Below are 24,185 nucleotides of genomic sequence, written 5' to 3' on the forward strand. Positions count from 1 at the left end.
TTGTTTCCCTATTTTAAGTAACAGAATCTTCTGACTTTTATAAATGTTTGTTTTGTGTATTAATTATTGACTTTCAGACACAGGCCATGAAGATGTTGTGTCCTTTTTTGGAATGTGGTCCTGCTGTGTTTTGCAGGCTGGTCTTACATTCCTTGGCTCAAGAGATCCTTGCACTCAGCCTACCAAATAGTTGGGACAACAGGTGCACACCACCCCTGGTTGACGTTGCTTTTTTGGAATTATCTGCTTCCACTTTTGTCATTCTCTCCTCTTTTCTCTCCAAACTCCCAAAATATTTATATTACAATTTCTAGTTGAATTTGTACATTAACTGGACCATGTAAATATTGTCCATAAGTGAAAAAATGCAAGTATTTACATCTTGTTTCTTGAATAGCTTACTCTTTTCTCTAGAAGAAAAAATAGCATACTCTTGTTTTCCTCTCATGTTTATACTTGAGAATTTACCTTGTTTTCTTTTGTTCCAAACTGTTAGTTGGGGTGGGGACCTCACAATCTGTAATCAATATGGAAAAACAAATCCAAGAATATAACTTAAAAACAATTTTGGAGTCAGCTTTGCTTATTTAGCATTTTGGCAGTCTAGAGTGGATATTCTCAAAATCAGCTTCATTGACTCTCTCTTTTCTTTTGTTGTATCTCACTGTGTGGGTTTATGGATACTGTTGAAGCTGCCTTAGTTTACTATCTTCTTTAGAAATGACAATGCTCCCAGAAGTGTTCTGAACATAAGTGAAGGGCATGGAGACATTTGGGGGAATATAGCCAAATCCCAGGACTTCTACACAGGGGACCCATACAAAATGATAACTATATTTTATGGAATTTGAGATTTGAATCACACTCATTATATTGTGGTAAGTGTTATACATAATTACCTTCACAAGTGAATGCCTCTAGGATTTTGTTTAGACACATATGTTGGAAATAATTTTTCCTCTGAAATTTAAAGCTTTCCTTCCTTGTTCTCCAAATTTTCACATGGCTGTTGAAATATCTGGTGACATTTAGATTCTAGTTCCCTTTTATATGACTTTTCTTCAGCTTCCAGCAGCCTTTAGAACATTCTCTAACACAAGGTTCTAAAAAAATTTAAATAAAGGTCCTAAATAAAATTTCTTGGTTACTCACTGAAGCACCATTTTCAGTCATGGTCCTTGGCCCTTTTACTCAGTAACCAGTGAACTAAGTTGAAAGTATTTTTCTTTTTCTTTCTTTTTTTTTGGTAGTACTTGGGTTTGAACTCAGGGCTTCTGGCTTGCTAAGGAGGCACTGTAACACTTGAGCCATGCCCCAATTCTTTTTGCTCTGGTCATTTTTAAGACCAGGTATCATTTTTTGCTGGTTGGGCTTGGACTGCAGTCCTTATTTACACTGCCTACCATTGCTGGGATGGCAGACATGGAACACCATGCCCCTTTTTTTCTGTTGGGATGGTGTTTCAAGAACTTTTTTGGCCTGGCTGGCCTGGAGCCACAGTTTCTCAAGTACCTAGAATTGCAGTCTAACATTATTTTTCATACTTCATTTACTTGTTTTCCTTTCGGGAAAAAATTTCAACTTCAGTGTTAGCTTTCTATTAAGGTATAATCTCTTATTTTAAAATTAGTAGCAGTTTGTTCACTGATTATTTACTGGAATCATGGTTGTAGTCATTCACTGAAACACCATGCCCCTTTTTTTCTGTTGGGATGGCGTTTCAAGAACTTTTTTGGCCTGGCTGGCCTGGAGCCACAGTTTCTCAAGTACCTAGAATTGCAGTCTAACATTATTTTTCATACTTCATTTACTTGTTTTCCTTTCGGGAAAAAATTTCAACTTCAGTGTTAGCTTTCTATTAAGGTATAATCTCTTATTTTAAAATTAGTAGCAGTTTGTTCACTGATTATTTACTGGAATCATGGTTGTAGTCATTCACTGAAACAATATTTTCACTGATTGCTATTTTAAAATGTTTTCTTGTTCCATGAATCTCCTACATTTCCTCCAGTTTTTATTCACCAGTTTTTATTTTGGAAATTCTTTTCCATTCTATGAAAGTTCATTTGTGTATATGTATGTATATATAGAATGCTTCTAAAAATTCATGAGCAACATTAGGTGTGTGACCTGCACATCTTGAAAAGTGTAGAGCGATTGGACAGAATGTTTTACTGGAGGCCTTCAGTTGGTATTATAGACTTTCTATTAGGTTAATTTTTCTGGAGATGAATTATCTAACATCTTTACTATAATCATGGTTATTATTTTGGGAGATGACTTGAAGATGCTATCTTCCAATTTCATCTCTCAGTATTCAGATTTTAACTTATATCCTTAATTTTAATAAATCACACTATGTCTCATACTTTCCTATTGTCTGTGAATGTAGACACTCTCTTGCATTAAACTTTTACAGGAAATAAAATTCCATCTGCTTGAGTGGGAGACAGATGGTATCCTGCCTGCTTTGTTTGGAGAGAGAGGTCTAAATATTCTCCATAATGTATTTCTAACCATGTCTCTTACTTTCATTCCACTTTTAACAATGTAAGTGTCTGGTGGCTCTTTTTCATGAGACTTTCAACATCTATTTAACTTCAATTGGCTTCCTTCATATTGACATGTTATCCTATGGGCATGTAGATTTGAGCATCTCTTACTCTAATAATGTTAGCATTTATTTCATCTTTGAAACTATGTTGACTTTTCTTATCATCAATATTCCTTTTCCCATGCTTTGTGCATTTCATCTTTATCTGTTTGTATAACTTTATTACCATTATTATGACATTGCATGAACTTTTCAGGAAAAGGGATAAATTATTTCTATCCTTCATGTTTAACCAGATGTCGCAATTTTCTCAAAGTTAAGATGACAGGTACTCATTAAGATTGGGCAAAGACTAAATGAGATGCATGTACATGACTTAATTCTGTTTTGTCATTTAGTTAGAAAACACTCTGTCTTCATATTTTGATATATACACTATCTGGTAAATGAGACTGAAATTACATCTCATGGCAAAGAACACAACCTCTTTATTTTGTTTGTACTCATTTTTTATGCACCTACTATAAATAAATATACACATAAAATGCTCAAAAACATTTAGTCATTGAAAATATTTGTAGCAGAATTTCAAAATGGTTCATGGTAATGTCATAAAAATCTGTCTTCTTTTAGCATAGATATAAAATAAAAAATATGAATCATTTCCTGTACAGGAAAATAAAAATTCTTTGTTCTCATTTAGGTGTGAAATTCTGTCATAATGGGTTAGTTTAGCTAACAGTAACTCAATAATTGTTGTAATTTTTAAATTTAAAGATATAATCACAATTTAATTGATAATATCAGTTCAATAAAGAATGGCTTACTTTTTCCACAAAATCATTCCTCCAACTGAGCCAAGTTCAGGATGGAGGCTCATTTCCACAATGAGAGCTTCTCAGGAGGTTAAGGAAGGAGGGTCTCAAATCTGAGGCAAACCTTGGTATCATGATGAGACCTTGTCTCAAAAAAGACATGACAGTAAGACTTTTGTCTGGTGTATACATAAGTATGTGCTCATGTGTTTATAATATTTAATTCCACAGGCATGTTCAATGTATATATTTACAGTGAAGTACTTTTTAAATAATTTTACTTTGATAAAGTCATATCTGTTCTGTATGATCATCTACATTATCACCCAAATAAATGTTTTGTATTTAGACAAATGAGAATTAGTGAAAAAGAGAAAAGATCAGCAAGATGGTGGAGTAGGAGATCCCAGTCTTTTCTTCTCTTGCCTTAAGCAACAATTCAGCAGCAACTCATGATGAAAGTAACTATGAAATAGCTTAGGAATCCACTTAAAGTCTCACAACATTAAGTAAAAGAAAATCTCAGGAATAACCACATGAAAAAGGATAGAAAAAAATAATTTTACTTTCATAACCCCATCTCCCAAATCAGCCTGGCTCAGCATGGAGAAGGAACTTTCTGTTTCTTGATTTCCCTTTCCTAGAAAAAAGACTATAAGGCATATAAAATGGTACGTGTACAGTCAACTTCCTCAGTTGTTAAGACACAGCAGGGATGACCAGTTTCAGTCACCCTTCCCAGATATCTGTATAGGACCACTATAAGAGATTTAATGAATTAGGAAGGCAGAGAGAAAGTTAGAGAGAAAGTGACAAAAAGGATAAGTAAAATATATTAATTCTAAGCCAGTCAAGGTGGTGCACACCTATAATCACAGATATGTGGGAGGCAAAGGTAGGAGGATTGTGAATTGGAGACTAGCCTAGGAGAGTTAATAAGACCCCATCTCAAAAACAAAAAGACTCAAAAGACCTTGGGGCCTGGCCTCAAGTGGTAGAGTGATTGCAAGTACTATTTCGGTAACAGTGTCATAAATATTTCTAGAGTATGACATTATAGTTTCAATTGTTAGAAGTAAAAATGCTCAAATCTTTCTTTTTTAAACTTAATTTTAATTTGTGCCAAAATTATACATAACTTAAAGGACAATAGATTTCATTATAAAAACCCTGATATGACTCCCATTATAATTTTCTTCTTCCCAGAACCAACCACTTTTAATCCCTTTAACTGATTATGTTAGTAATTATATGCCTATCTCTAAATAACATGCTCATATGGCTATTTTTTTTTTATTTGTTTTGAATTTTAAGTAACATTTATTGCTTTCCTGCTAGAAAAGTGTCTGCTTATTCCAAGCTGTACTAGTTGAGAAGGGAAACACTAGTTCTATTTTTCAGGGTCAACTTGAAGCCTTAGTACATAGTGGGTAAAGAATAATCTCTGTAGTAAACTGTGTTATGGAACCTGAATATCTCTATGGGCAAGAGTGAAATGCACAAAAATCAACTCAAAATAGAGTAAAGGCTTAATTAAGACCAGAAACAAGAAAAATTCTGAAAGACAATATAAGGGAACTACTCCTTGACAATGACCTTGGCAAAGATTATATGGATGTGATATCAGACATAACAACTAACAACAAAAATAAACAAGTGAGGCATGAAGTCAAAATGCTTTTATGTAGTCAATACAGCAGTCAACAAAATGAAAAGGAAAACTGTACAGTTGAAGAAAATGTATATTAATCATATGAACCATATGGACAATTAAAATTAATAGTCAAAATACAAAGGAGTTCAAATAAGTCAGTAGCAAAAACCAAATAACCTTATTAAAAAGTGGGTAAGGAGTCTAAGCATATGATTTTCCAAAGAAAACCTACATAGCCAGAAAAGGTGGCTAATTATCACTAATTATCAGAGAATTACAAATCGCTATCACATCAGAAGTTAGGATGGGTATTATCAAAATGGCTAATAAGGTTTGAGAAGTGTTTCAAGTGGCTCAAGGTCCTGAGTTCAAACCTCAGTACCACCAAAAAAAGTCAAATGGTAACAAATGTTGACAGGATGTGACACAAAGAACTCTACATACTGTAGGTGGATTCATAAAATACTATAACCTCTCTGCACCTGCAAATGTTAATGTTTACTCACAAAACTGAAAAATAGAACTTCGGGAAGATCTCACAATCCAACATCTGGATACATACACAAAGTAATTAAGATCAGTATGTCAAAGAGATCTTCACTCCCACGTTCATTCACGACATGGCTAAGTGTCTGCAACCAATGAATAAATGAAGAATGTCTGTGTGGGGAGGCAGTGTCTATTATGAGATTTTAGTTAGCCTTCAAAAGTGCTTTTTAGTACTATGGTAGACAGAAGAAAAATAGAGGAGATGAACTAAATCAGGCCATAATACAGACAAACATGGAAATGCCAGAAGGAAATTCCTTGTGTAGCTACCTTAAACAACTGAAAATATCATTTTTTTTCTTCTTATACAAAATGGGAGAATAGGAGGGTGGAACAGGTCATGCCCATGGGTAGAGGGAGGGTGGTACCAAGTGGGAAGGGGGAGGAGGTGAGAAAAGAGTGTAGGAGGATGATACTGTGTACAAATGAATGCAAATTGAAAAATGAGATCAAAACAGTTTCTCAAATGGGGGGAGGAGGAGGGATAAAGGAGAATGGTGAAGGGGGTAAATTCAATTATATTTGCTATGTTGTAAGAATTTCTATAAATGCCACAATGCACCCCCAGTCAGGACAACAATTTTTTGTGTATAAATACATATTTGTATATATATACAAAAAATGAAAATGCCTTTTAGCGATCAATAAAACTGGCAGCTAATTTTTGTAGATAACAAATATGCAGTATGAATAACTTTTATAAACTATTCCAATATTGCATACTGTTTTTCTTGGTGGGCCTGGGGTTTGAACTCAGGGTTTCTCCTTTGCTAAACAGGAAATCTACCATTTGTGAGTCCAGTCTATTTTGTTTTGGTTGTTTTGGAGATAGGGTTTTGCAAGCAATCCTCCTTATCTCAGCCTCCCAAGTAGACAGGATTACAGTCATGTGCCACAGGCACTCAGCTTATATATTGTTATATGTTAATTGGAATGAAATTTCTAGTGACCACATCTCTAAGAAATTTAGGAAAAGTAAAACTCTGAACATGGGAATGGAAAAAGACTTGCTATGGAAAATGAAGTTAGATGACTCAAAATGAGAGGTTGATGCTGAGGCAATGATGTTTTGAATACTTCCAATGGATCTGAAATAAAAGAAAAAAGCTTCATGAATCTTGTTTTAAAAATAGTTATATATCTGTAGAGATGATTTTAGATGTAATTTTAAATATTCATACACAATATCAATGATTCTTTACTGTTTGCTGTTAAATTTTAAGTCTTGGGGGATAGGGGTTTTATGCATGATAAGAGTATGTGCTTAGAATCCATCAGACAAAGGTTCAATCCTTAACACCTCAAAAGTAAAGTAAAATAAATAAAAGAAAACTAAAGAGAAACAAAAACAAGAGCAGCAACTATTTTCTAAGATCTTCTCATTGCAAAAAATCAGAACTATCATATGTTGGATACATTGTATTTCAGTTATTTTAATCCATCATTACTAGTAACTTCTACAATATGTTTTCTCTGTATAATCACATTTTTTATTAGTAAGATGATCTCTGCTAAGATAAATTTAAATATCACTTGGAAAGGTTTGATAAAAAAGAGATTAGCAACCCCTACTCATGTCTTTTGTTCATTCATTTTCTCTTTCAAAAGTGTTAAGTCTCTTAAATGGATCTACATATTCAGTTTTCTATGAGAATATTCTCTCCTGTGTTTCTAACAAAGTTGGGAAGTAGTGTTTGACTATCTTAGGTTAGATCTGATTAGTGACTTAATGAACAGGATTAGTGTTAATTTCCCTTTGCTTTTTATAATTTAGACCCAAGAATGTTGCTGAATTGTTGGGAAAGATAAATGCATGAATCTTATCACATATCTTTTAGGTTCTATCTGTAGTCATTTCAAATGTAAGGTATTTTGTAACAATTCTGTTATACATGATATGTATAATATAAACATGAGCTTTGGTATTTATCAGTGTAAATTATGCTGAGGGCATGATAAATTTATTTATTAAATTTAAATTGAAAAAACAAAGGTAAAACCACACCAAAAGTACCATTTAGAGATGACAATAGGTTTCCTTTACTGTGGCCCCCAATGACAACAATACACATACACATAAGAAAGCATTTTATGATATTAAGAACATTGGTAACATAATATGTTTACATTCTAACTATGTCATGACTTCCATATTAGGTTGAATTCAAAGTAGAGAAAAATAACTAATCAGATCAGAAATAATTTACAAGCATTGAAGGAAATAAGTTTTAAAAATCTTATGTATCACCAGAAATTTTACCATTTAAAGCTTAGAACTCAAAACTTCCACTAGTTAATGACTTTTATCTCTTAAAAGTTTAAATATTGTCCTTCATGTAGGGATAGATTTTGGTACATAGCATTAATAGCTTGTGTTATCATCTATAAATTTGAACTAAATTAGGACAAGAGGTGGGTATGAGCAGCACAAGCTACAGATGAAGGGAAATGTTTCAAGGATGGCAAGTATTGCACAGTTAATTTTAATACATTAAGCTTGGCAAACTAAGCATTCAATACTACTAGTCAAGCACCTTAAATATTCTTAACTGAACTTCTAGAAAAAAAACTAAAATGTGTGTGTATATGTATATAACTTAGGTCTTAGGAAATTTGATCTCATTTTGGTGAAAATTGAATTTATATTGTAATGCCGTCATGAAAAAAATGATATATATATAAATTTTGCTATTAAGCATTTGGTTGTAATTTTCATTTTTACCATTTTGTTTTTAATTTGACTAATCATTTTCAATTTCTGAGTGAACACAATAAGTTGAAATTCTGTTTTCTTATATGCTATGTACATACTTTAAATTATTGACTTTAACAATGAACCAGAGAAAATCCAAAAACCATGATCTGCTATTAACTTTACATTTTAGACATTATATTTTTAAAACCTTTAAAGGAGCACTAGATTGTACCATTTCCTATTATCCAAATCCTGAGAGATAAAGATCACATTCATCTCTTCTAATTATTAGTCTTCTCTGTGGTTCAGTGGAAAGACTGAATTCTTGCAGTGATAAAACATAGATTATTTCATTAAGAAATGTATTTGACTGAAAGAAAACATTATGTATTTCCTTAAACAATAATATTTTAGTAGTTCTTTTGATGCTGCTGTGCCAATATACTACAATTTCCAAAAATTATAAGGTAGTTCTTGGGGAACTTGATTTTCTAAGTTAAGAAATGTAATAATAACTTATAGAAAGAATTTATTGCTGTTCTACAATGAAGGTTAGCTTCCATCATACAATCCTTGTGACTTTAAAGAACTGTTTCATAATTCTAGCTCAGACAGCCTTACTCGGAGAATCTTTCTATAAATATAACTTATGTTTTGTTTTCAGAAATTGTTTGCTACCTTCAAGTTTGTTCTTCTCCCTGAAAGTTTTTGAACAATATTGGTTCCTTATAAATTTCAGAATTTTTTCTATTTCTGTTACAATGCTATTACTATTTTGATAGATTGTATTAAATCTGTATTTTATTTTAGATACCATGAATGTTTTAATAGTTTTGTCTTTTAATCTATGAACTTGGGATAACTTTTCATTTATTTTTATCTTTTTTCAATTTTCTTTATTTTTTTCTGCTTTTCAGTATATGCATTTTCACTTCCATAGTTATGTTTATTTCTAAGTGTTTTATTCTTTTCAAGACTAATATGTTACTATTTTCTTAATTTCCTTTTGGGTGAATCATTGATGGTGAGTAAAGTATACCTTGGGTATCCACAGGTATATGGTTCCAAGGTTATTGTGGCTGAGGAAATCACTTAGCTGAGGATGAATAAGGTTCAATGTTTACTGCTGATGCTTGTCTATTTCCCACAAAGCTTGTCAATTTCTGCAAAAGACATGCCACCTTTCAACCAATCTCCAGTTCTCACTCTAGCACTTAAACTTAGCACATTTACTTTTACTTGGGATACTGTTTGCTTTTTAGGAAGCAGATTTTTAAATTAAGGGCAGGGAAACACTCAACAGATCACATAACAGAACTGACAATAACATGGGACTGACTGAGAACGTCTCCTCATCAGTTGAGCTGTGTAATGTGTTTATGGGAATTTAAAGTTTTTGTTTTTGAGCTTTCTTTTGTTTTTCATTTATAATTTTTGATGACTCTTGGTCAAAATCATGTGTAATAAATCTGTGAATAAGGTGGCCTTACTGTATATAGAAAAGCCATTTGCTTTTGTATGTTGAATTTGTGAACTGCAAATTTGTTAAATATGTATATCATTTTTTCTGAGAAATCTTTAAGAATTTTTTTAGATACAAGAAAGTGACATAAGAAAACAATGGTAATTTTCTTTCTTTGCAATTTTGAACACTTTTATTTGTATTTTTTTCATAATTGCACTAGTTAGTTCCTCAAGTACTGTGTTGAACAGGAGTAGTAAGAAAGAGAATACTGTCTAGCTCCTGCTCTTAAAAGGAAACCTGTTGATTTTTCATCATAAATAATAATATTAGCTGTTGATTTATAATATTTAGCCTTTATTATGCTAAGATACTTATTTTATTGGGTATTTTTATTATGAAAGAATTTTGAGTTTTGTCAAGTGACTTTTCTAATCTAATTAGCTGATCATATGATTGTTTTATCTTTTATTCTGTGAATTTTGTATATTATAATTACTTATTTGTACATGTTGGACCATCCTTAAATTCTCAGATTAAATCCAACTTGATCATAGTATATGATTCTTTTAATGTACTTTTGAATTTAAGTTAGTAATATTTTGTGAGAATTTTTCAACCTTGTTTTTTATAGACATAGAGCTCTAGTTTTAATATAGTGTCTTTGGCTGATTTTGGTATCAGAATAGTGAAGGTTGTATGAAATGAGTTTAAGAAAGTTCTCATTTTGGCAAATTTTTTGAAGAGTTTAGGATTGACAGGAATTCATTTTAAACCTGTGATAGAATTAAAGAGTGAAGACATCTCATTCTCTTGTTTTTGGCTTTTTTTTTAATTGGTGCTATTAGGGTTTGAACTCATGGCCTCACACTTGATAGGCAGGTGCTGTACTGCTTGAGCCACTCTCCAAATCCTACGTCTTGCCCTTAGTTTTCATTGTTGAGAAGTTTTTGATTTCTAATTCAATATCCTAGATTATTATTCATCTATTAATATGTTCAATTGATTTTCAAGAAATAAGTTAAAAACAACAAGTAGGGAAATAATAGTGTATACAATAACTGGTATTGTGAAAACTGAATATCCACTTGCAAAAAAAGTAAAAATCTGAGGCTTATCATACAACAGAATATTACTGAGTCTTAAAGAAGAAAGAAATCCTGTAGTTTATGTCATCATGAATGGTCCTGGAAAACACTATGTTAACTAAAATGAACCAGTTACCAGAGCACAAATACTGGATGATTCTGCATCTATGTGGTAGTTAAAAAGTCAAAATCACTGAAGCACAGAATGTAATGGTGCTTGCTAGGGGTATGGGGAGGATGGAGATGGGATGTTCAACTTACATAAAGTTTCAGTGATGAGCAATGCATAAACTCTAGTGGTTTGCTGTCCAATACAGCATCTATAGTTAATAATACAGTATCATGGGCCTTAAAATATTGAGAGGACAGAGTACATGCTATGTGTTTTCACTCTTCACCTCAACAAGCACAAAAAAGAGCTCAAGGAAAGTTTTGGAGGTGATGGATTTGCTTAGTTGTCTGACTGCAGTGATAGTAGTATGTTCATATGCATATATGCAAACTCAACAAAATGTATATATTAAGTATGTGCAATTTTATGTATTAATTATACCTCAATAAAATTTCAAAGAATAAAAATTAAATATTTGACTGTCTTTTTAAATATCACCATTTATTTTCCCCTTAATTTATTGGTTTCACTTAGAAGCCCTCATGGGGTTCTATAGACAATTTTGAAAATGCACTTTAAACTAGAATGATAAAAATAGCAGAATGATTGCCCTCATCAGAATTCAGATTATGAAGAATTCACATTCCCTCTTTCCAGTGATGTGCATTCCTGAATATTGTTGAGATGACACACACACTTTTGGGAAGGATTTGAAGTGTTTAAGTTAATACCTATGAAGCCACTTGATCAAAGTATAGGATATTCATGTGTGGAAATATCACAATGAAAATGCTTCATGCAATTAGAATGCACTTATTTTCGTTAACGAAAATAAGTAAATAAAAATATTCATGAGGCTTCATATCAAATGGAAAGTCTTCACTATTTGAAAACTGAATTTCTTTTCTTCTTCTCTTTCTTTCCCTTCACTTTACTTTCTTCTCCTCCTTTTCATCTGCTCCTTGCTCTTCTTCTTTTCCTACTTCTCTTCCTTCTCCTCTCCCTATTTTTTCTTCTTTTGATCTTTTTAGCTTGTTAAAACAACTTCATGAGATCTTATCTGTTTTATTCACTGCCATCTCATGAATGGTATCATAGTGAATTCTTTAGGAATATCAAATATTTCTCATGTTTTCTGATCCTTTGAAATATGCAAGCCACTTTGCATTTAATTTAATCCTTTGAGGTGCTTTTATGTATATTTTAATAAAATATTGCTACTTAGGTATACATGCAAAGTACAGAAAACATTTAGGTCTAATGAAATTATCATTTTTTAAAAGTGTTAAAATTCTTTTTTGTTTTTTGGAATTCTTTTTTGGGCAGTATTGGGGTTTGAATTTGGCCTCACGCTTGCTAGGCAGTTGCTCTACCACTTGAGCCACTACTTCACCCCTTTCTTACTTAAGTTACCATTCAGATAGGGTCTTGTGTTTTTGCCTAAACTAGCACTGGACTTCAGTCCTCTGACCTACTGCCTCCTTCATAGCTGGGATTAAAAATGTATGCTACCATGCAAGGCTTGTTGGCTGAGATGGGATCACACTAACACTTTTGCCTTCATGGCCTCAAACCACTATTCACCTGATCTCTACCTCCTGAGAATCTGGGATTACATGAATGTACCTGCCCACCTGTCTCGTGGAATTCTTGATAGAAACAATCTTAGTACCATTTACTTGTTTCTCAGTGCTTGGTCCAAAGGGAGGTGGAATTCAATATAGGTCATTCTAATTACTTTACAGTATTGACAATAGAAAGGAAAAAGTGGAACATGTTTTCTTTTAATATTTTGAAGATTGTGGGCATCACATATGTATTTTACTGACAATCTTTGCATTTAGCAAACAGAGCATATGGATCCGTTAATTCTGGAAAATAGAATGATACCTAGTTTTTCATGTCAACTGTGTGAAAAATAATTATTTTATTATATTCATTGAAATTATCACAATCTTAGAGTGTTTTTCTGAGAGTCTCTTGAATGTAATAATTGAGATAACCAGTTTGCAGCCAAAATTGATTCTACATTGAGAATTGCTTTGTTTCATTAAGACAAATTTAAATATCTGCAACAAACCCAATATGTGTTCTTTTATACTAAATCCAGCAAAAGCATTCTTACTTGCTATATTTTCAGATATTTGACAGAGTGCTCATCACTGCTGCTAGCCATTCCTGCACACTCTTTGTCATGGTCTCCCAATTCACAGCTCTAAATGTAGCTATAACAGCATGTAGTACAATCTTCCATCTACTCTTTATGGAAATTCTCTAAATACATTATAGAATCTATGCTATTCCTGTAAGTATCATTTTATTCAGAATGAACTTTTCATTTGCTCCTCATTTATCAAGACATCAGAGACCTTGGCTATGCGCCAAGGAGTTACATTCCAGATGGTGAGTTTCTCCTTTAAATATCTCATGACACTTTACAAAAGTATGTAATTTACGTGGAAGTGGAAAGACATATCTGTCTGTTGTGTGTGTTAAGTCTGTACACATTTGTTAAATGTACATGTTATTTCATATGAAGAGAACTCATGATGTTAGCATATGTTCAGCTATCTATATAGATTTGAAATTTCTTTGTAAATATTTAATTGGGTAATCCTAAGTCAGTAAACTTTGATATTGTTAGGTCCCTGGCATTCATGGTGTGGGTGGAAGGTCCTGAGGCTAAAATGGAAATCCAGACCTGATTTATGACCACTTGTTTCTCCCTGCCTGGTTGTTTCTCAGCTTACAAAACAACTCAGGAACTTCCAGTTACTCAACTAGCCAGGCATGTCGACCTGTTCCATCTGGTGATTGCAGATAATGAGAAACCAGAGACTCTCTCCCTGCCCCATGGCTCAGCCCCTCCTATAAAGCACACTACCCAATTCAGCCAAGCTGCTTCACTCTGAACCTGAAAAGAGTGACGGCCCTGCGGTCTGGATTACTAATAAATCTTTCTTTTCCACACGTGGCATGGTCTTAATTTGGCAGTACCTTACATCTGGTGCTGAAACCCGGGAGAGGTTAACACGATATTACGGCCTGGGGTTGCTCCCTTGGCCTTCATGTCCTGCCCTCTCCCGAACCCAGACTGCTGAATTGATCCCACATGCCTCCAGACTGGATTTTGGACCTTACTGCCTTGCCAGCTTTCCATCCATCATTGGCCTCTCTCTTCCATGGCTTTCCACCTGACCTACTCCTCAGACTCGGTAAGTGTTACCCTTCTTGAGGCTGCCTGCTCTCTCTCTCGTCTGGGAAGGCACAAGTGCTGTGCCAGGCACGCCTCCTAGCATGCTTGGGGTACCCACCAATTAGCACAGGGATGCCTGGCTAACTGGGTGGGCATTCTCTGTTGGACAGCACCCCAGGCTGGGGATGCCCGACCTTGGAAACCCATTTGGGTGACATTTACACTCTCCTTCCCTCTCTCTCTCTCCTGCTCTTCCTCTCTGTTTTCCTTTTTCTCTACCTAAGGTGAGAGCTCAACAGCTCCTCCAGCTTACTATGACCAAACGGCAACCAATGATTCTGCTCTCCTTGTTTGAGTCATGTAAAGGAGGCTAGATCTTGCCCTAGGTCTATATTGGCCTGAAGAGTAAACTCACCAAGGCCCCCTCCTCTCTCTCTCTTTCTCTCTCTCTCTCTCAGCTTCTACATTATGGGGACTCCCATTCTACATTAGACGCATCCACGGGGATGCCTTCTCTGCACCCTTCCCCTTGGTCTCTAAGATGATATAAAACCTAGGCAACTGATTTTCACACACTTCTAGGTCTTGACAATTTCTGCCATTGCAGCAGCAAGTGATCCAAAACTCCAAGCTTTCTTTTCTCTCTGATCTCAACCCTCCCTGCTCCAATCTTGAAGCATTGTTCAAATCCTCCTTGCCAGTGACAACCTCCCCTTCAAAGTCTGTGTATCTCCCTCCCACTGAACCCCCTTCAGAAGACTCTTCTCTTACCTCACAGGCTGTCTGCCCACCTCCCAACTCCTTCCAGTCCTCTACATCAACCTCTTCTCCCACCCCATCCTCCCATGACTCAGACCTCCCTTCTATCCCTGTTCGCTCTCCCAAACATCCGCCACCCTATTTCCCTTCTAGAGTGGTCACAATTGATCCTGATCCATCAGCTCCTCAGGAACCAACACTGCCAGCCTTGCCCTCAGCCCCTGCTACACCCTCACCCTTCTTGTCCCCAACTGCATTCCATACCCACACCCATACCTCCTCCAAAGCATGCCCAGCCCATCTATATGCTCACCTGCCTCCTTGTGGGGCTACAGACTGCTTCCCTTTGGGCAGTCAATTTTGACAAACTTAGAGAAATTATCCAGCATCCAACTGAAAACCCGCTGACTTTTTGGGACACTTGACAGAAACCCTAACCCAATATACTTTATGTTAACTCTCATTTATCTTAACTCTGGGAGGTGGCAGGAACTGATGGCATTATTAGAGTTCATGTGCCCTTTTCCATGACTGATCTCTCTCTCAAATTGAAAAGAGACTTGGCTCCTTCACTAATGACTCAACCTCCTATATTAAAGAATTTAAATACCTAACCAATTATTCTCAACTCTCATTTTACTTCCCAATCCTTCCCCGATATTCAAAAAAAAAAAAAAAACTTAAACAAGCAAACCCCTGTTTAAGGGGTCCTCAAACACCCCAGGGATATCTTGTCAAAATGGCATTTAAGGTATTTAATAACTGAGATGAGGCTTGAGACCAGTGAAAGGAACAGCTCTTGATGGCTGCCCTGAGGCCACCTCCTTCAAATTTGAGATGGGCCGGACAACAACACATACCTCCAAGGGCCTGCTTCAAGTGCAACCAGACAAGACACTTGGCAAAACACTGTCCATCACTTCACCCTCCTCAATGACCCTGTCCACAATGTGGCCAGACTGGACACTGGAGGATCTACTGCCTCTCTTTGTCTCTACAAGGTAGGTCAGTCTCCTACTCCCACTCTCAATAGAGTGAAGGCCTTATGGACCTCTTGAGACTGGTGGCAGAAGACTGACATGGTCCTGGGAACTTGGCCCCCTTCAAGATCACCTCAGAGGAGCCCAGGGTAACCACACAAGTATCAGGTACACCTCAATCACCTACTTTGTGCTACCTGACTTTTCAGGTAAGTTTTATCCTTTGCAGATCTCCATGGTGGGTGTGGACAGTCTCATCCACCAGCCATAAAGGAAAGACAGTTTTATTTACAAGATGCAAAGTAAACAACTGGAAAGAATATAGATAGGTATTGAATGTATTTTTGAGAAGTTGAAGGAAAAAGGAATGGTTTTTTGGATGAGAAAGGATTTTGGAAAGAAGGGTTTGTCCTAAAAATTGCTTCAAATAGGAAGGATAAGGACAAACCACCAAAGGGTTTAGTATGTTGTATGAAGTTCTGAGTAAGTTTTAGAAGTGTATAATAAAAGCTTCATTATGTGATAAAGTTTAAGTTGATTATAATCTAAGAGTTGCCTAAAAGATTTTTAAGGTCATGTCAAACTAAAATCTAATTCTCTATAATATAAAATAACAAAGTTATCTTAATATTATTCTGCTCTAAGTTACATCTCCAAAAAGCTATCATAGGGAAACATTTTATCAAAAAAATTATTTATGTTTTCTGTTAATCTTGTAAAGCTTTAAGTGCTACTAAATCAGAGTTCTTTATGTATTTGCTCATGTGTCTTAAATGACCACCTTATAACTGTGTTCTTTGTCTATACTTTACCTAAATATGGCACAAACATGTAGAAAATTAAAAATGTAGATTTATATAAAATGATGAGCTAAAGCTCTCTTTTATCCAAAAGTGTTACATTTAACCTGCATTCTGACAGTCATCCTCTATTTGCCTTTAAAGGTCCCACAAAGCCCTCACAGCAACTAACCTAGATAGTTTTGCCACAGAGTTTAAAGAGAGCTCTCATCTTTTTGAACAGACCCTAACCAGAGACTTATTAGAGTGGCATTACCCAGAGGCCACCCTTCACCAGTGCAGAGTCATAGAGCCCCTTATCTGCATGGCAACTGAGTCCTTTTTAAAACTTTCTGGCCTCTGAGGATACAAAGTCTCTAAAGAGAGGGTTCAGTTATGTCTCCCACAGGTCACCTTCCTAGGTGTGGTCTTAAAGGGACAGGCTCCCTAAAGCCCTTCTTTCTTGAGCCCCTTTTAAATAAAGTGTGGCCACCCATTTCTCTTAGGAAACTTTCCTCCAACAGACTCTGCTCCTCTGATGGGCTATCTACCTTATCTTAACCTCCTCCAGGAACTTCTCAGACAGCAGGCAGACCAGATCCTGTCCCAACCCTCAGAGGGTCCTGTAACAACTTCTACTAAACCAGGGGATCTTGTTCTCTTCAAGGATCTTCAACCCTCTCTGCTGGGACCTTGGTGGACTGGCCCTCATCTGGTCATCCTCATAATGCCCACCACTGTCAAGCTTAACAGGATCACCCAGTGGCAGCACCTCTCAAGGATAAAACATTGCCCACCAACTTCAGACACTTCCACTACAAGAAAGGACGAGTACTCTTGTGTACAGCTGTGCCTCTCCTGCAAACTTGCTCCCTCTTCCACTCCTGCATAAGCTCTCAGTCCTCATCTGGCTCTCGATCTGCTTTCCCTTCACAGCCCAGAAATCCTCCTCCTGTGACCCATGCATGCGCATTGCAAGGGCAGGATGTATTGTTACTAAGACTTTACTGTTCCACACTTACTATTCCTGTGCAGGCTCTGTCATCAGGTCATGCACTCACAATCACACCATCTATCAAGTGTTCTCCCATGATAATCAATATACCTGCTTCAATTCCACTTATTGCCCTGTGGAACAGTGGTTAGAACACAGGAGTGGACACCTCGCTGGAAACATTGTTACTCACACCCAGATTTTTGATCCTGAAAAATCAGCATCATTATTGTTTGATATATGTGTGGCCAAAGACAAGCTATGTGGACCTACAGGCTGTGGCTGTGGGTGCCAGGGTTGGAAAGGACCTATACATCAAATGAAAAATATATGTGCCTGGGAGACAACTCCTGGCTATGTAATAATGAGGGTTACCATTTTTGCCCTTATTGGAGTTGTGGTTCAAAGGACCACATGGCATGGGGCTACATACTTAGCCCCCCTTCCAAAGGGCACTATTACCCCTAGCTGCAGTCAAGGCACCTGTAATCCTGTAAATTTCACTGTACTCAAGCCATCTGATTGGACACAGGGACAGATAATTAGCATAAGAATAGATGGCTAAGGTTTTGACCTCAGAACTCTGTTACACCTTAGGTTAACAACTGTTACCCATGAGAGTTCCCCATACCAGGTCTTCCACTCCTTTTATGAGGAAATGCCAGATAAATTCCCCATCTCTGTTACAACTAAATGCTTGTTCCTCACACTGGCTAAATCTATAGCCCAGACATTAAATATCATTTTGTGCTATGTGTGCAGGGGAGCCAACATGGGAGACCACTGTCCTTGGGAGGTAAGGGAGTTAGATCCATGAGTGCCTTTCAATGAAAGTGCCTTCCCATGACACAGGACAGGCATCTGGCTCCTTAAAATTTCCATTATTGGAAATTATTATATCTCCAGCCATGGAGAACAATTCTCTACCCTAGTGGGGGACCTAACTTGTCTAGGATGGAAGTTTTACAATGACACAGCCCAAGAGAATCAGTGATGGGGTATCCCAAACCATACAGAACCCCAGTCTCACCCACTGGCCAACTTTTCTAATCTATAAACAGCATGGGACTATCTTACTGCAGATATAAACTGGCAGGCTCCCAGGGGGCTATATTGGATCTGTGGAAGGCAAGCCTATACAGTGGTGCCTAGAAACTGGTTTGGGTCTGTGTGCTGGGCTCCATCAGACCATCTTTCTTCTTGCTCATCCTTGGACAAGGTGAAAACCTGGGAGTTTCAATAAATGAACAAAGATTAAATAGAAAAAAATGGGGCATTTGGAATCATCCAGTACTACGGTCCTGCCACTTGGACAGGGGGCAGGTCTTGGGGCTACCACACCCTTATATATATGCTCAACTGCATCATCAGGCTGCAGGCTGTTGTTGAAATTATTAATAATGAGACTGAAAGAGCCCTCAATTTGCTGGCAAATTAAGGCACTAAGATGTGCAATGCAATTTATCAAAACCACTTGGCTTTGGACTATTTGCTAGTCTCTGAAGGAGAAGTTTGTGAAAAATTTAACCAGAGCAACTGTTGTCTATGGATTGATGATGAAAGAAAAGCCATAGAGGAGATCACTGAGGGAATGACAAAGCTTGCCCATGTCCCCATCCAAACCGGAAAAGCTGGGATCGTAACAGCTTATTTGGAGGATGGTTTTCTGCCATAGGTGGACTTAAAACACTGGTAGGGGCAGTGGGCCTAATTCTGGGAGCATGCATAATAGTTCCCTGCTTCCTTCCCTTGGTTATATGATCTATTAGGTCCATTATAGAGGCTACTATAGAAAGAAAGTCAGCTGCACATGTAACTATAATATGGAAATACACACTCTTAAACCAGGAAAATGCTCTTTAACCCTAGATGCCTCCAGGATCATTCAGGGAACTCAGCAGACAGACTTCCCACAAGATGCTACTACAAACTTCTCCCAGCAACTGGCCTTGTCTGCAAATGAACCCTGGGAAAAACCATCAGCCTCCACTCTTGGGGACCTCACAAATTTCCAAATTCCAGCTGAACCCCCCCCTTAACAACACCCCTACTCAGCATGAAGCAGCTAGAGTGATTGGTGCTCATAATACCAACAAAAGGCTGGAATATTAGGTCCCTGGCATTCTTGGGGCAGGCAGAAGGTCCCGAGCCTAGCACCAAAACCAGACCCCCTGATTTATGACTACTTGTTTCTCCCTGCCTGATTGTTTCTTGGCTTGCAAAACAACTCAGGAGCTTCCAGTTACTCAACTAGCCAGGCATGTCAACCTGTTCCATCTGGTGATCACAGATAATCAGAGACCAGACTCTCTCTCCCTCCCCCATAACTTGGCCCCTCCTATAAAGCACACTACCCAATTCCACTAAGCTGCCTCACTCTGAACCCCAAAAGAGTGACAGCCCTGTGGTCTGGTTCCAATAAACCTTTCCTCTCCACACATGGCATGGTCTTTATTCAGCAGTACCTTACAGACATAACTAAAAGAATAATATAAATACATTTTAACTGAATTCAGAAAATATGCTTTGTAGAAGACAGCTTTTTCTGTCTCATTCTCTATGTATATACTTGAATATATACATATATATCACCAAATATTAAAAAAATATTTCATTCTTACTAAACTTGTTGGTTTTGTAATTCTGTCATTAAAATGTGTAAGCACTAAATTCTAAGAGCATAATAATATACATAATGTGTTCATATACACACTGGAAATGCACCCCTAAGCATGTGAGATCCATTCATTGATTAGGATTATGTCTGGCTTCTAATCTCAATCAATCACAAACTTAATGTGTGCCATCATTATCAAGATGGTACATTTTCGGGGTAGGATTACATAATCTACCTAAATTTCTATGACTCTAGCAATAACTTGAAGTTTTTATCTTCAAATGTATGATTCTATATCTAGAAATTAAATTTTAAGCTATAGTCTCAATTTGGTTTTAGATCAATGAAGTGATAGAATCATGGAGCATATTTGAATAAAGTTTAAGAAAGGAATCATTTTCTTCCAACTGTGACTCTAATAAAAATAATAGTAATAAATAGTAGCAAATGTTTTACTTGCCTTGAAAATCACAGAATTCCAATAAAGATAAATGGAAAGAAGCAGTATAAAAACAATGCAGTAGCTTAGATATTTCTCTAATAAAGATTCATGTCTTTTGATATGTATAGAAAGGACACTTAATGGTTAGCAAATTCATTAATAAAATGGTTATGTTATAATGTGTATTTATTATAAAATTAAGTGGCAATTTGTGAAATATAACAAAAGCAATAACAATATTTATAAATACGAATACACTTGATACTTTAGACAAATCATAAGATGCAAAAATTACTAGTAATACAATGTTTGTATTTTCTCTGTAAATGAGAAAAATTTGCCAGCTGAAAAGTGATAATAAGTTACAATTGAGGAACTTCTTCCCTATAACAATGAAGGGAAGCATTAAATCCAATAAAATCTCTAGACACTGAAGATTATAAATATAGTTTGATAAAGTGTGATTGTAAACTGTTTTCTATTGATGAAATATTACAAATAACAAAATTAGAACCCAAACTGAAATACATGAAAATGTTAATATACTTTTTAAAAATTTGATAATGATGTATTTTAGCCCCTATCATCACTGTGCACTAAAAGTTTTCTCTGGCAAAATTGGCAATAAATTATAAACTAAATATTATAATCCAAATGATCTGTAAACAAATTTTAGTTGAAAAGAGTCAGAATGACAAAATTTTGAGAGGAGTAGTTCATGTTCCTTTTTCTGTAATGCTAGTCAGGGCACCAACTTTTCTTGACTTAATAAGTTTTGTTGCATAGAAGCTAGTGAATAACTATCTTAAATACTATTTGAATTCTCTTAATTAGAATACTTTATAAGTACTTTGTGATTCTATCCTTGATATGTGCAGAATCTCTCAAACTAAAGACATTCCATTTTATGTGCTGATAAAACATAATTACTATTAAAATTAACTTTGCCAAATAAAAACAGATCTGGACTGAAGATGTCAGCAAAGGGGAAGACAGTATCTCAACTTTTACAGCTCTTTCCCATGGTATGACTTCCTAATCACTTAGCTTTGGTAGTTGATGAGGCTCAGCATTCACAAGTGTCTCTAGACCACAGAAAACAAAGTGGTTTTGGAACAGGAAAACTTCCAAGTGACTCTTCTCTTGTATAAGAATTTGCCAGTGTGTGGTCTGAATGCAAGAGCATGCATTTGCCACAGATCCTCTCACAAGCTTTCTGCAAAGTGAGTTGGAGATAAATTCCAGGTCTCAGCTTTTGCCTGAGGATAGAAGAAGTTGGATAGTACATCTGACAGCTCAGCTTTTCGATTGCTTTGCCCTCTTCTTGAGGCACTGAGAATACTTTGCACATGGTCATCTTCTAGGGAAAAAAGAAGAACCTGGACAAGCATAAAGGCTTGAGAGGAGCTTAGAATCTCTTGCTAGGATGACCAGTGAGGCTTGGTCCTACATCAGGCCAATCTAACAAGATGGGAAGGATGATTTTCTTTTTAATGAAGTGAAGAAGCAGGGAAAATATATTCCAAATAGATGAATAAGATAAATCTCCAGAAAACAACACTAATAAAAGACATTTGAGATTTACTTGACAAATATTCTAAATTATGGTTATAAGGATTCTTATTGAGTTCAGCAGAACAATGCAGAAACTAACTGAAATTATAATGCACATAATATAAAAAGTTATCAAACAGAAATCATAGAAATGAAGAATTAATAGTTGCAGTGAAAACTTTGATAAAGAGGATTGTCAGCCGATCAGTAGTTGAGATCGAGTGGAAGAAAACATCAAACTTGAAGACAGGTCCTAGAAATCATGCACTGAGAAGCAAATGAAAGGGACACTCTGTAAGACTGTTAGTGAATTTCCCAGGGAAGGAGGAAACAAACAAACAAACAAAAAACCCAACCTTTAAATGACAGAAGGACATTCAAAGGGCTAAAAGGAAAAAACAAAAATCCAACCAAGAATAATATGTTCTTCAAAATTGAAGTGGAGGCCCAGGCATGATGACTCACAGCTGTAATGTCAGGTACTTGGGAAGTAGAGATCAGAACAATTGCAGTTTGAGGCCAGCCCAGGAAAGAAGTGAGGAAGACCTTTTCTCAATCAACAAGCCAGGTGTGGTGCTGTGTGCCTATGGTTCCAGCTACGTGGGAGCCACAGGTAAGATCACTGCCACAGTCCTGCTCCAGGTAAAAATGCAAGACCTTACCTGAAAAATATCTAAAGCAAAAGGACTGAGGGTGTGACTTTAAAACCTCAGTACCATCAAAAAACAAAAAACAAAAAAATGAGGGGCAAGGTAAACTATGGAAGATCAGAGTACATAAGCACAGCTGAGTCAAATAAACTGCAGGCTGAGTTTGGCATGGCCCCAGCTGCAGAAGGGAGGGAGTGCAGATGTGCCCAATAAACTGCAGGTTAAGTTTGGCACAACCCCACTACAGAAATGGGCAAGATGCAGTACGGCTGTTTTTCCTAAGATTTTTACATTCAGAGAGAAGTGGTCACAGGATCCTCCTGTTCCCGAGGATTACAATGTCATGCGCCCTTACCTGGGAAGTGTTGCTCCACCTTGTGTTGCCACTGTATATAATAAACTCTCTGGAGGTGGAGGGGCTGGTGTGTGTCTACATCCGAGTGCGCAGCCCACCTGGCCCCAGCTTTGTGCAAGTTTGTCTTCTGTCTTTTGTCCTCTCTGCATCTCCTGTTGCCCCCAGTTAGGTTTCTAGGACAAGCTCGTGTGGGACACAAGAGAGAGAAGTGATGCCTGAACAGGGAACCTCCAGGACATGAGAGAGTAGACCTTCTCAAACAAAAGCGTAAGAAGGTTGCTACAAGTAGGTCTGGATTACAAGAAATGCAAAAACATTTTTTCAAGTTGAGATGAAAATTTGCTAAACAATAGAACAGTGTAAGAAAGTGGTAAACTCATCAGAAAGGTAAATTCATAGACAAAAAATTCATTATAATAGTATTGGCTTAAATTAATATAATCATATATCAAATGTATCATAAATATTAATTATATAATGTTAAATAATATTAAATGTTAAAAGTATCAAGAACTACTAAAACTAAATTATGTAATGAACACAGTACATACTCCTTGTAAATCATGATATTAACAGTACAGTGGAGGAGGAAAAAGTAAAAGTGGAGTGTTCTTGCAATAAGTTTTTAAAAGCTAAAATAGATGCATAACAAAAAATATATGTAAGCTCCTTGATAATCACAAGATATCTATAAAATTGCACAAAAGAAAAAGAGATGACTTTCACTGGAGAGCTATCAAGGTGCATTTATTTGTGTAGATGTGTTTTTATTTTTTTCTGATCAACAGCTAGGAATGGAATCTCAGAATCATAGGATGTCATTGAAAAAATGCTCCAGACAGTTAAATGGGCAGAAAGGTTAGGAAGATTTCAGTCAAGACTAGTGGTAAAGAAAAGATTGAAATTCACTCAGCTGAAAGAAAAAGCAGG

At 36.2% G+C, this 24,185-nt stretch overlaps 1 long non-coding RNA gene across 1 annotated transcript; it reads left to right on the forward strand.

Annotated features, from left to right (window-relative positions):
- The first annotated feature begins 13,787 nt into the window (after positions 1–13,787).
- On the forward strand, positions 13,788–23,750 carry LOC141424977 (uncharacterized). The gene is made up of 3 exons (XR_012449970.1): positions 13,788–14,144; positions 15,918–16,073; positions 17,215–23,750. It is a non-coding gene; the product is annotated as an uncharacterized lncRNA (long non-coding RNA).
- Positions 23,751–24,185: the final 435 nt, after the last annotated feature.

This window comes from Castor canadensis, chromosome 1, assembly GCF_047511655.1.
Source record: "Castor canadensis chromosome 1, mCasCan1.hap1v2, whole genome shotgun sequence".
Classification (NCBI taxonomy): Eukaryota; Metazoa; Chordata; class Mammalia; order Rodentia; family Castoridae; genus Castor; species Castor canadensis.